Source organism: Nicotiana tabacum, chromosome 3 (genome assembly GCF_000715075.1).
Source record: "Nicotiana tabacum cultivar K326 chromosome 3, ASM71507v2, whole genome shotgun sequence".
NCBI classification, from domain to species: Eukaryota; Viridiplantae; Streptophyta; class Magnoliopsida; order Solanales; family Solanaceae; genus Nicotiana; species Nicotiana tabacum.
Genome location: NC_134082.1, coordinates 112,126,048 through 112,134,839, shown reverse-complemented (window position 1 = coordinate 112,134,839; position 8,792 = coordinate 112,126,048). Strand labels below are relative to the sequence as shown.

General features: G+C 36.4%; 1 long non-coding RNA gene across 2 annotated transcripts; it reads left to right on the top strand.

The window, feature by feature from the left end:
- The first annotated feature begins 4,752 nt into the window (after positions 1–4,752).
- Positions 4,753–7,476, top strand: LOC107794958 (uncharacterized). Of its 2 annotated transcripts, none has more exons than XR_001650020.2 (3): positions 4,753–4,910; positions 5,450–5,534; positions 7,301–7,476. It is a non-coding gene; the product is annotated as an uncharacterized LOC107794958 (long non-coding RNA). The 2 variants fall into 2 exon arrangements; XR_001650019.2 differs by having other exon boundaries at positions 5,450–5,538.
- The last annotated feature ends 1,316 nt before the right edge of the window (positions 7,477–8,792 follow it).

Below are 8,792 nucleotides of genomic sequence, written 5' to 3'. Positions count from 1 at the left end.
CCACATGGCCTTTTGCTCAAGTTCCACCGGAAGATAACAGGATTTCCCAAACACTAACCCGTATGGAGACATTCCAATCGGTGTTTTGTAAACCGTCCTATAAGCCCATAAAGCATCATCAAATTTCTTTGACCAATCCACCCGGTTAGAATTCACTATTTTTGACAAAATACTTTTATCTCCTGATTGGAGACTTCCACTTGACCACTTGCTCGAGGATGATAGGGGGTCATCACTTTATGAGTGATACCATACTTGGTGAGTTAGGTATCAAAAGCTTTGTTGCAAAAATGCAAACCCCCATAACTTATGATAGCCCTTGGAGTACCAAATCTTGTAAATATGCTCTTCTTCAAAAATGCCACCACACTTCTCGTTTCATTGTTGGGTAAAGCAACGGCCTCAACCCATTTGGACACATAATCAACCACGACCAAGATGTAGGTGTTTTCACAAGAACTCACAAACGAACCCATGAAGTCAATACTTCATACATCAAAAATGTCAATCTCCAAGATGGTGGTAAGAGGCATTTCATATTTCTTTGAGATTCCACCGGCCCTTTGGCATTCATCACAACACTTGACAAGCTCACTTGAATCCTTGTAGAGAGTGGGCCAATAGAAACCGCAACTTAACACTTCGGCAGTCGTTCTTGCTCTACCATGGTGACCACCATAAGGCGAAGAGTGATAAGCCCCAAGAATTTCACTTTGTTCCTCCTACGATACACATCCATCTGTACAAATTCGGAAAAGGTACGGTTCATCTCAATAGGAGTCTTGACAATCCCGTTTTAGCTTCTTCCTTTGGTTTGAAGAGAACTCAATCGGAATGATACCACTCATAAGATAATTTGCTAAATCCGTGAACCAAGGAACCTCCTTCATAGAAATAGCCAAAATTTGCTCATCGGGGAATAAGTCATTGATTTCAAGGCCATCATGCTGCCTCCCCTCCTCCTCCAAACGAGACAAGTGGTCCGCCACTTGGTTTTCACTCCCTTTCTAATCTTGGATATCAATATCAAACTCTTGCGACAAAAGTACCTATCTCATCAAACAGTTTTTAGAATCTTTCTTTCTTATGAGATAGCGAAGTGCTGCATGATCCGTATGAACAATCACTTTTGCACCCATCAAGTTCTGGCGAAACTTTTCAATAGCAAGCACAATAGCAAGAAGCTCATTCTCCGTGATGGTAGTTGACGTGAGAACTATTCATGGTCTTGCTTGCATAATAAACCAGATGAAAGATCTTGTTAATGCCTTGCCCCATCACAGCTCCTACCGCTACATCACTTGCATCTCACATAAGCTCAAAAGGAACACTCCAATTTGGAGCGGTGATAATGGGAGTAGTGGCCAACTTGAGCTTTAGCAACTCAAAGACATTATCATTGAAATGGAACTTTGCATCTTTCTCCTAAAGCTTTCATAACGGGTTTACCACTTTAAAGAAGTCTTGATGAACCGCTAGTAAAATCCCGCGTGGCCTAAGAAACTCCGCTCGCCTTTGACTGAAGTTGGAGGTGGAAGTTTAGAAATCACCTCAATCTTTGCCTTATCGACTTCAATTCCATTTTTTGAGATCTTATGACCAAGGACAATGCCCTCCTCAACCATGAAATGACACTTCTCCCAATTTAGCACCAAGTCTATTTCTTCACATCTTGCCAACACTATATCTAAGTGTGCTAGACAATCATCAAAAGAATCCCCGACCACCGAAAAGTCATCCATGAAGACTTCAAGAAAATCCTCCACCATGTCTGTGAAGATAGCCATCATACACCTTAAAAAAGTTGTCGGTGCATTGCACAACCCAAATGGCATCCGCGAGAATGCAAAAGTACATAAGGACATGTGAAAGTAGTTTTCTCCTGATCTTCCGGAGCGATGGGAATTTGATTGTAGCCAGAATACCCATCAAGGAAACAATAGAAAGCACGACCGGCCAACCTATCAAGCATTTAATCAAGGAAGGGAAGTGGGAAATGATCCTTCCTTGTGACATTATTGATGATAGCATCTTAGGAAGGTCAAATCTATTCAAGTACAAGGATGAAGCTTTGGAATCTCAAAGAGGGCCTTTAACAAGATCTCAAGCTAAAAAGCTGCAAAACAAGGTCATTGGACTTCAGGAGCGATCAAAGAAGTTGTTAGTTGAGAGGAAGAGCTTAAGGATAAAGTATATGAGTTATCTAGGTGTTATAATTATTTTATGGCCCAATTTCATGTCCAAGAAGAGGTGGATTAGATCCCAAGAAACATTCTCTGAAGAAAGTCCAAATCAGGCCACTATTGGACAATTTTGACATCTAAAATATGTCCAAACTTGCAGCCCATGAAGGCCTACATAAAGGCACGTTTTTATATCATAAAAAGGACTTACTTGATGTCCAAGAATGGTACAATAGTCGTGCTAGATGTTGAGTGCAAGTTAGTGCGAAGTTGCATGCAAATTTCCTTCAGGATTTCCAAGATTCTATCCAAGATTGGTTTGAGACGTATTCCCATATATTTTGGGACTGTATTTATAGTTTTCCTAGTTAGTTAAGGTTATGTTTCCTTTTCCTAAGTTTTTGGAATTACTTTCCAAGAATGACTTGGTTTTTGCTTCCTAGTATTTTTCTTTTCCTAAGGTAGTTGGACTTGTTGTCCAAAGTAGTTTAGGACTTTATTTCCTTGTTTTTTTAGCCTTAATTTCGTGACCCCCTCCTACCTATATAAGGGGTATCTTCTTTATTTTTAGACTCATATTATTCAGATTATTATCAATAAAAATTGTGAGATTTTTCTTGCACTCTTGTGTGTGTCTACTCTTGGATTTATTCTTCAACCTTCAAGACTCAACTTAAGGTGGTAAGATTAAACTCTTTCGAAATCTTAGATCACTTCTAGGTATTCAATAAAGGTGATAAGTTTAGGCTTATTGTTGTTCTTGTTGTTCTAAAGGTTCGGGTTTCACAATCTATCTCTTGTTTTTAATTCTCTACCAAAGGCGATTAGTTCTTTGTTAGCTAATTGTTGTTGTTAGGATTCAATTTCAAGAATAGACTTCTTGAATTCAAGAAACCATTTCTTGAATTTAATCTATCTTTAATTTCCCATCTTTTTTCGTTTCTTTATTTTCTTTTAGCTTCCTCATGTTTCTTGATTTTCTTGTTTTTCTTTAGTAATTCTTGAATCCCCTATCGCGTTGTTATCAATTGAGCTTGCGATAGTCCATACACACTCTCCATCCGGTCACCGTTCTTGTAGGAATCAACTCATTCTTGTCATTGGTGACCACCGTCATGCCCTTTTCTTTGGGACACATTGCACCAAAGAAGTCCATGAACTATCAAAAATGGGGGAAACAACCCCTACATCCAACCATTTGACCTCCTTTTTGACAACCTCTTGCATGGCTTCATTGAGTCTCTTTTGATATTCAATAGATTGTTTGGTACCTTCCTCCAAGTTGATCTTGTGCATGCAAAATGCGGGGCTTATCTCCCGAATATCTGTCAAAGTCCATCCAATAGCCTTCTTCCTCTTTTGTAGCACTGCCAATGTAGAATCTACCTGCATGTTAGTCAAACAAGAGGAAAGAATAGCCGGTAAAGTAGAAGAAGGGCCAAGAAATTCATATCGAAGATGTGGAGGCAATGGCTTCAACTTCAATATGGGAGGCTCTTCAATTGAAGGCTCTGTTGGAGGAATGGTTCTATTCTCAAGATCCAAGGATAATTTGCGAGGCTCATAAGAGTACGACCCCATTCCTTGCAAAGAATTCACATATTCCACGTAACCCTCCATTTCTTCATCATCACAATTGAGCAAGACGGCCTCCAAAGTATCATCAACATCCATCACGACACTTGTTTCATCAATAATCATATAGGTCACCAAGTCCATGAAAGAACACACCTCATTGCTTTTGGGTTGCCTCATAGACTTACACATATGGAGAACCACCTTCTCATTACCAACCCAAAAAGTAAGCTCTCCAGGTTCAACATCAACTAGAGCCTTCCCCGTAGCAAGGAAAGGTCTCCCAAGAATAATCGGCACCTCATAGTCAACCTTACAATTAAGAATAACAAAATCCGCCAGAGAATGAATTTATCAACACGAACCAACACATCACCAATTATACCCAATGGTCTCTTCATGGTGTGATCCGCCATTTGTAATCTCATATATATGGGTCTTGGTTGCCCAATTTCCAAAGTCTTGAAAACAGAATAGGGCATCAAATTGATACTTACCCCAAGATCACAAAGAGCTTTAGCAAAGTCAGTACTGCCAATGGTACAAGGGATTGTGAAAGCACCCGGATCTTCCAATTTATGAGCCATTGAGTGCACAATTGCACTCACTTGATGAGTCATCTTTATAGTTTCACAATTCATCGACCTCTTCTTTGTCACCAAGTCCTTTATGAAATTTGCATAACCGGGCATTTGCTCCAATGCCTCAACCAATGCTATGTTGATAGATAAACTCTTCATCATATCAATGAACTTCACTACAAGAAAAAGTCTTATTAACGACCAACAATTAGGGATAAGTAAAAAATCTGGTCCTTAAAAGTACACTAATAAGGACGAGATTACTTCCTGGTCCACAAGTTTCAGTTTTAACTTGTTGTTCCACAAAGAGATTTAATCTGGTCGTTGAACTTATGAATGTACGGTCCCTAATGTTCTAAATTATGCGGGAAAAAAGGCGCGACTTCTATTTTACCTCTAAAAACAAAATAAAATAAAAACTTAAAGCACACAAAACACTTTAATTAAAAAGACGCTGCTTTGTAAAAATATCCTTCGTCTCTATCGAAGTTGTAAAACCCTAAATCCCCAAATCTCAAAACCTCACTATGCATTTCTCACTCGGCTGTATCCACGCCCTTCAAGTATTGTAGTGAGTTTTCTTCTTCAATCTTTTACTTTCGAAGTCTTTATATTATGTGCAACACTCGGTCTTGCTTGATTTCAGATTTTCTCAGTTTTTTTGGTTTGCTTGTCTTTTGAATCGGTTTGGTATTACCTTGTTTTTTTTTATTTTTAAACTTTTTCTTTCGTAATTCATTTTGCGGTCTGACTTTTGCAGATCTAATTTGTTTAAATCTGTTCTAATAGATGAGTTTTGTGATACAATTATTTTATCATCTTGAATTATCTCCTAGGCTAAAATTGAAAGTTTGGTACAAATTATTTCCTCTGCTGCTAAAGTTGGAAGTTTTCCTACTTCTGAATCAACACATAATTTGTAAATGAAGATTAGCTTCTTTTTTTTCTTCTCGTGAAGCATAAGAGCACCAACTCAAAATGGTATCAAATTAATGCATAATGAGTTCATGCTAAAATAATTTGGGGTTATATTATTTTGTGAAATTTGAGAATATGTGATTTTTTCTTCTGTACGGTATTTTTATTCTCATGAATTCATGTGATATTCAGCTTTCAAGAATGTTCAGCAATGTGATGTTCAACTTTCAACTTCGCCCAACTTGGGAGAATGGACATTAACTTGAGGCACATACAAGTTCGTAAGAATTTGCTCGAAGTATTATTTTGTTTTTCTGATTTGAGTGTGTGGAGCTAAATCATTATTTGAGCAAATTATACATTTTGCTATTTTATATTGTGTTGGTTCTGCTTTCTTGTTGTGCATTGTACAGAGCATGTGATTGATAAAAATTGTCAAGATAAATTACATGGTTAGGCCATGTTGATTATTGAAGCATAAGCATCAATAAAGATAATGAATAAGGAAAGAGGAACTGCATATTGTTCTTGTGTAAAGATCCCTTCGATTTATACTTTTTTTAATTGTTCTGATACTTGTACCTGATGAAAAAAATATAATAAGAACAAAAATGATTTAGGTGGAAATACCCAATCTGTTATGTAGGTATAGTATTGTACTTAAGAAGATGATGTCTTGAATGTTATGAGATGGTAAATTGAACAGTTATGGTATGTAAGAAGATGATATCTTTAAGAACATTATCAGTTACCAATAGTAGGAATGAAAGTGGAATAATTCACATTCAGATTGATCTATAGCAAGAATGAAGATAGAGTAGTTTCTATTATTAAACCGTTGCCTAATTGAATATTTTCCTTACATTCTATAGGCATAGTTTAGGTTTTTCATTTTTTGTTCTTGGCAGAATGTTGACGTTGATCTGTTGAATGTTGCAAAAGTTTTGGTGTTTAATATTATCCTAGGAGTTTGTGTTTTTCAAATAAATAACTTTGTTGCCTCTGTTTTATTTAAATGGATTTGCATAATAGACTTAGGCTTTCATAGATTTCAGGCTTTTGGTTCTCTTGAATTCATATAAAGAATAGCCCTACTATCACTCAATTTCATTTTCTCATGAAGGTCTTGATTTAATCACTACTTCTGTTGTTTCTATAATATTGATAAATCAGTTATGTCTGTTTCACTGTTACCATTGGTTGGTAGATCTGTTAGAATACTTTTCTTTTAGATCATTTTATTAAGAGCATGAAGAGAATAATAAGTTGATAAAATACTTTTTATGCATTGTTGATATCGGATTGAGTGCTTCATGGTTTATATAGAATTATTTTGTTGATAAACTTAATATGGTAGATGCGAGAGCCTAGTTAAGGGAGATGGCCAAAAAAATAAATGAAATATAATAAGTTGTACGGATCAGTAATATTTTATTCATATCCTAATATAAATTATATTGATGACTTCTTGATTGGTCTGTTTAATGCAAATTACCATTATCTATGCTCCTTCAGTTAACTAAATGCATGTTCTCATCTATTTAGAGAAAACTTAAAGAAGCATACTTAAATGTTTTGGTTGTTTCGTACATTGATATCATAAAGATCCCATATGCATTATAAAAATATTGTTTAGCTTGATTGAACTTAATTGAAACTTTAATTATCATGAAAAGAATGTAAAGAGAGTAGGTTATTAGATTCTAAGTAATTAGAGCTTTTGCTGTGTATCTATCAAAGTAAAAATCGTTGGACTACTCTATTATCTCAACATGTATGTTCAAGTTATATAGGAAAGTTTGAAGCAGGAGATGATACTCCAATATCTAAAAATAATGATTTATGGAGTGAAGAATTTCAGGATTAGGAACATATGTTGTTCGATGATCCTCAAAAGGTGTGTGGGAGCTACTTATAACTATTTGGTATCTTAATAATTTAAACGGTATATGAGAGTCAAGTTGTATGTGACTAGTTGTAGAGAGTACTACTGTCAATCTTTATAGTTTTTTGTTAAGTGAATTTGCTTTATATGTTTTACAGGGTTTGAAGACAAGTCAAGATGAGGGGTTCACAGGCCTAGCTGACAAGTTGATAATCATTTTTTCTAGGATTGTTAAAAAAATTATATTGTTTGGAAGTGGATTCAGCTATTTTATTAAAAAATTGTGTAAACAGTACAAGAATTTGAATAATATTGTGAGATTCTGTGCGCCTAATGGAATGTGAATCCTTTTTTTTTTTTTGTGAATTACAAAATATATACGAAAGAAGATATTATTGACAGTCTATATACAATTCCTTTTCTATATTATAAATTGTATAATATATAGGACTAGAAAATATTATATATTTATATTAATAGTATTTTTGTCCATAATAATTATTATGACCTGCAATGCTGATTTTAACAACCAGATTTTTGCCCTTAAAGATTTTCTAGGATAATTAGAAGCTGGTCGGAGATATTATTTAGGGACTAGAAACATGGTCCTTAAAAGTGTTTTGGGGTCCAGCATTTTGGCAGTCGCTGAAACTCTTTAGGGACCAATTAAACAATCTCGTCGCAAATGATCTTTAGCGGCGGATCCTATATCGACGAGTGGCGACCAGATTTACCTGGTCGCTATTTATTATTTGGGACCAGAATTTGACTTTTAAGGACCATTTTTCTGGACGAGTGGCGACCAGATTTACCTGGTCGCTATTTATTATTTGGGACCAGAATTTGACTTTTAAGGACCATTTTTCTGGTCGGTAATAAGCATTTTTCTTGTAGTGCTTTTTGAATTAGTTCTCGCCATTTTGCTTGGCAAGCTTTTGAGGATATGGAGGAGGAGGCCTAGGCATTGGTACCTTAGCCTTTGGCACTACTGGTTTCGGTATGTCAACAATGTACTCCCTAGACGGGTTCACTTCCTCATGAGTCTCCTCCACATTGTCACCAATATAAATTCTCGCCTCATCATTTGCTTGCACTTCATTGTCCGGCATCTCATCTTCTTGTACCACTTGCTCATCATCCATAATTTTCTTTTTATTTGAGGTGGTTGCACCCCCACCATTTTCACTCCTTGTAGTAACGGCCATGGCATATCCTGTGTTGTTCCCACCCTTTGTGTTCATCACCGTGTCACTTGTTAGTGCCCCCTTAGGACGAGTGTTTAAAACTTGCGAGATTTGCCCCAATTGAACTTCCAAATTGCAAATTAAAGTGTTGTGAGAGGCTAGTTGAGCATCAGAGTCGACATTCTTCTCCATCATTTGTTTGAACATGTTCTCAATTCGTCCCATCTCATTATTGGAAGAGCTTAGACCATGAGAAGGATAAGGAAGCGGGTTGCTCGGTTGTTGATACATTGGGGGCCTTTGAAAGCCCGACCCCCAATTTCCTTGATTATTGTTCCATCCCCCTTGATTGTTGCCTCCCCAATGTCCTTGGCTATTGCCACTCCAATTGCCTTAGCTATTTTGACCATTCCAATTTCCTTGATTGTTTTGATTATTCCAATTCCATTGATTATTATCACAATTC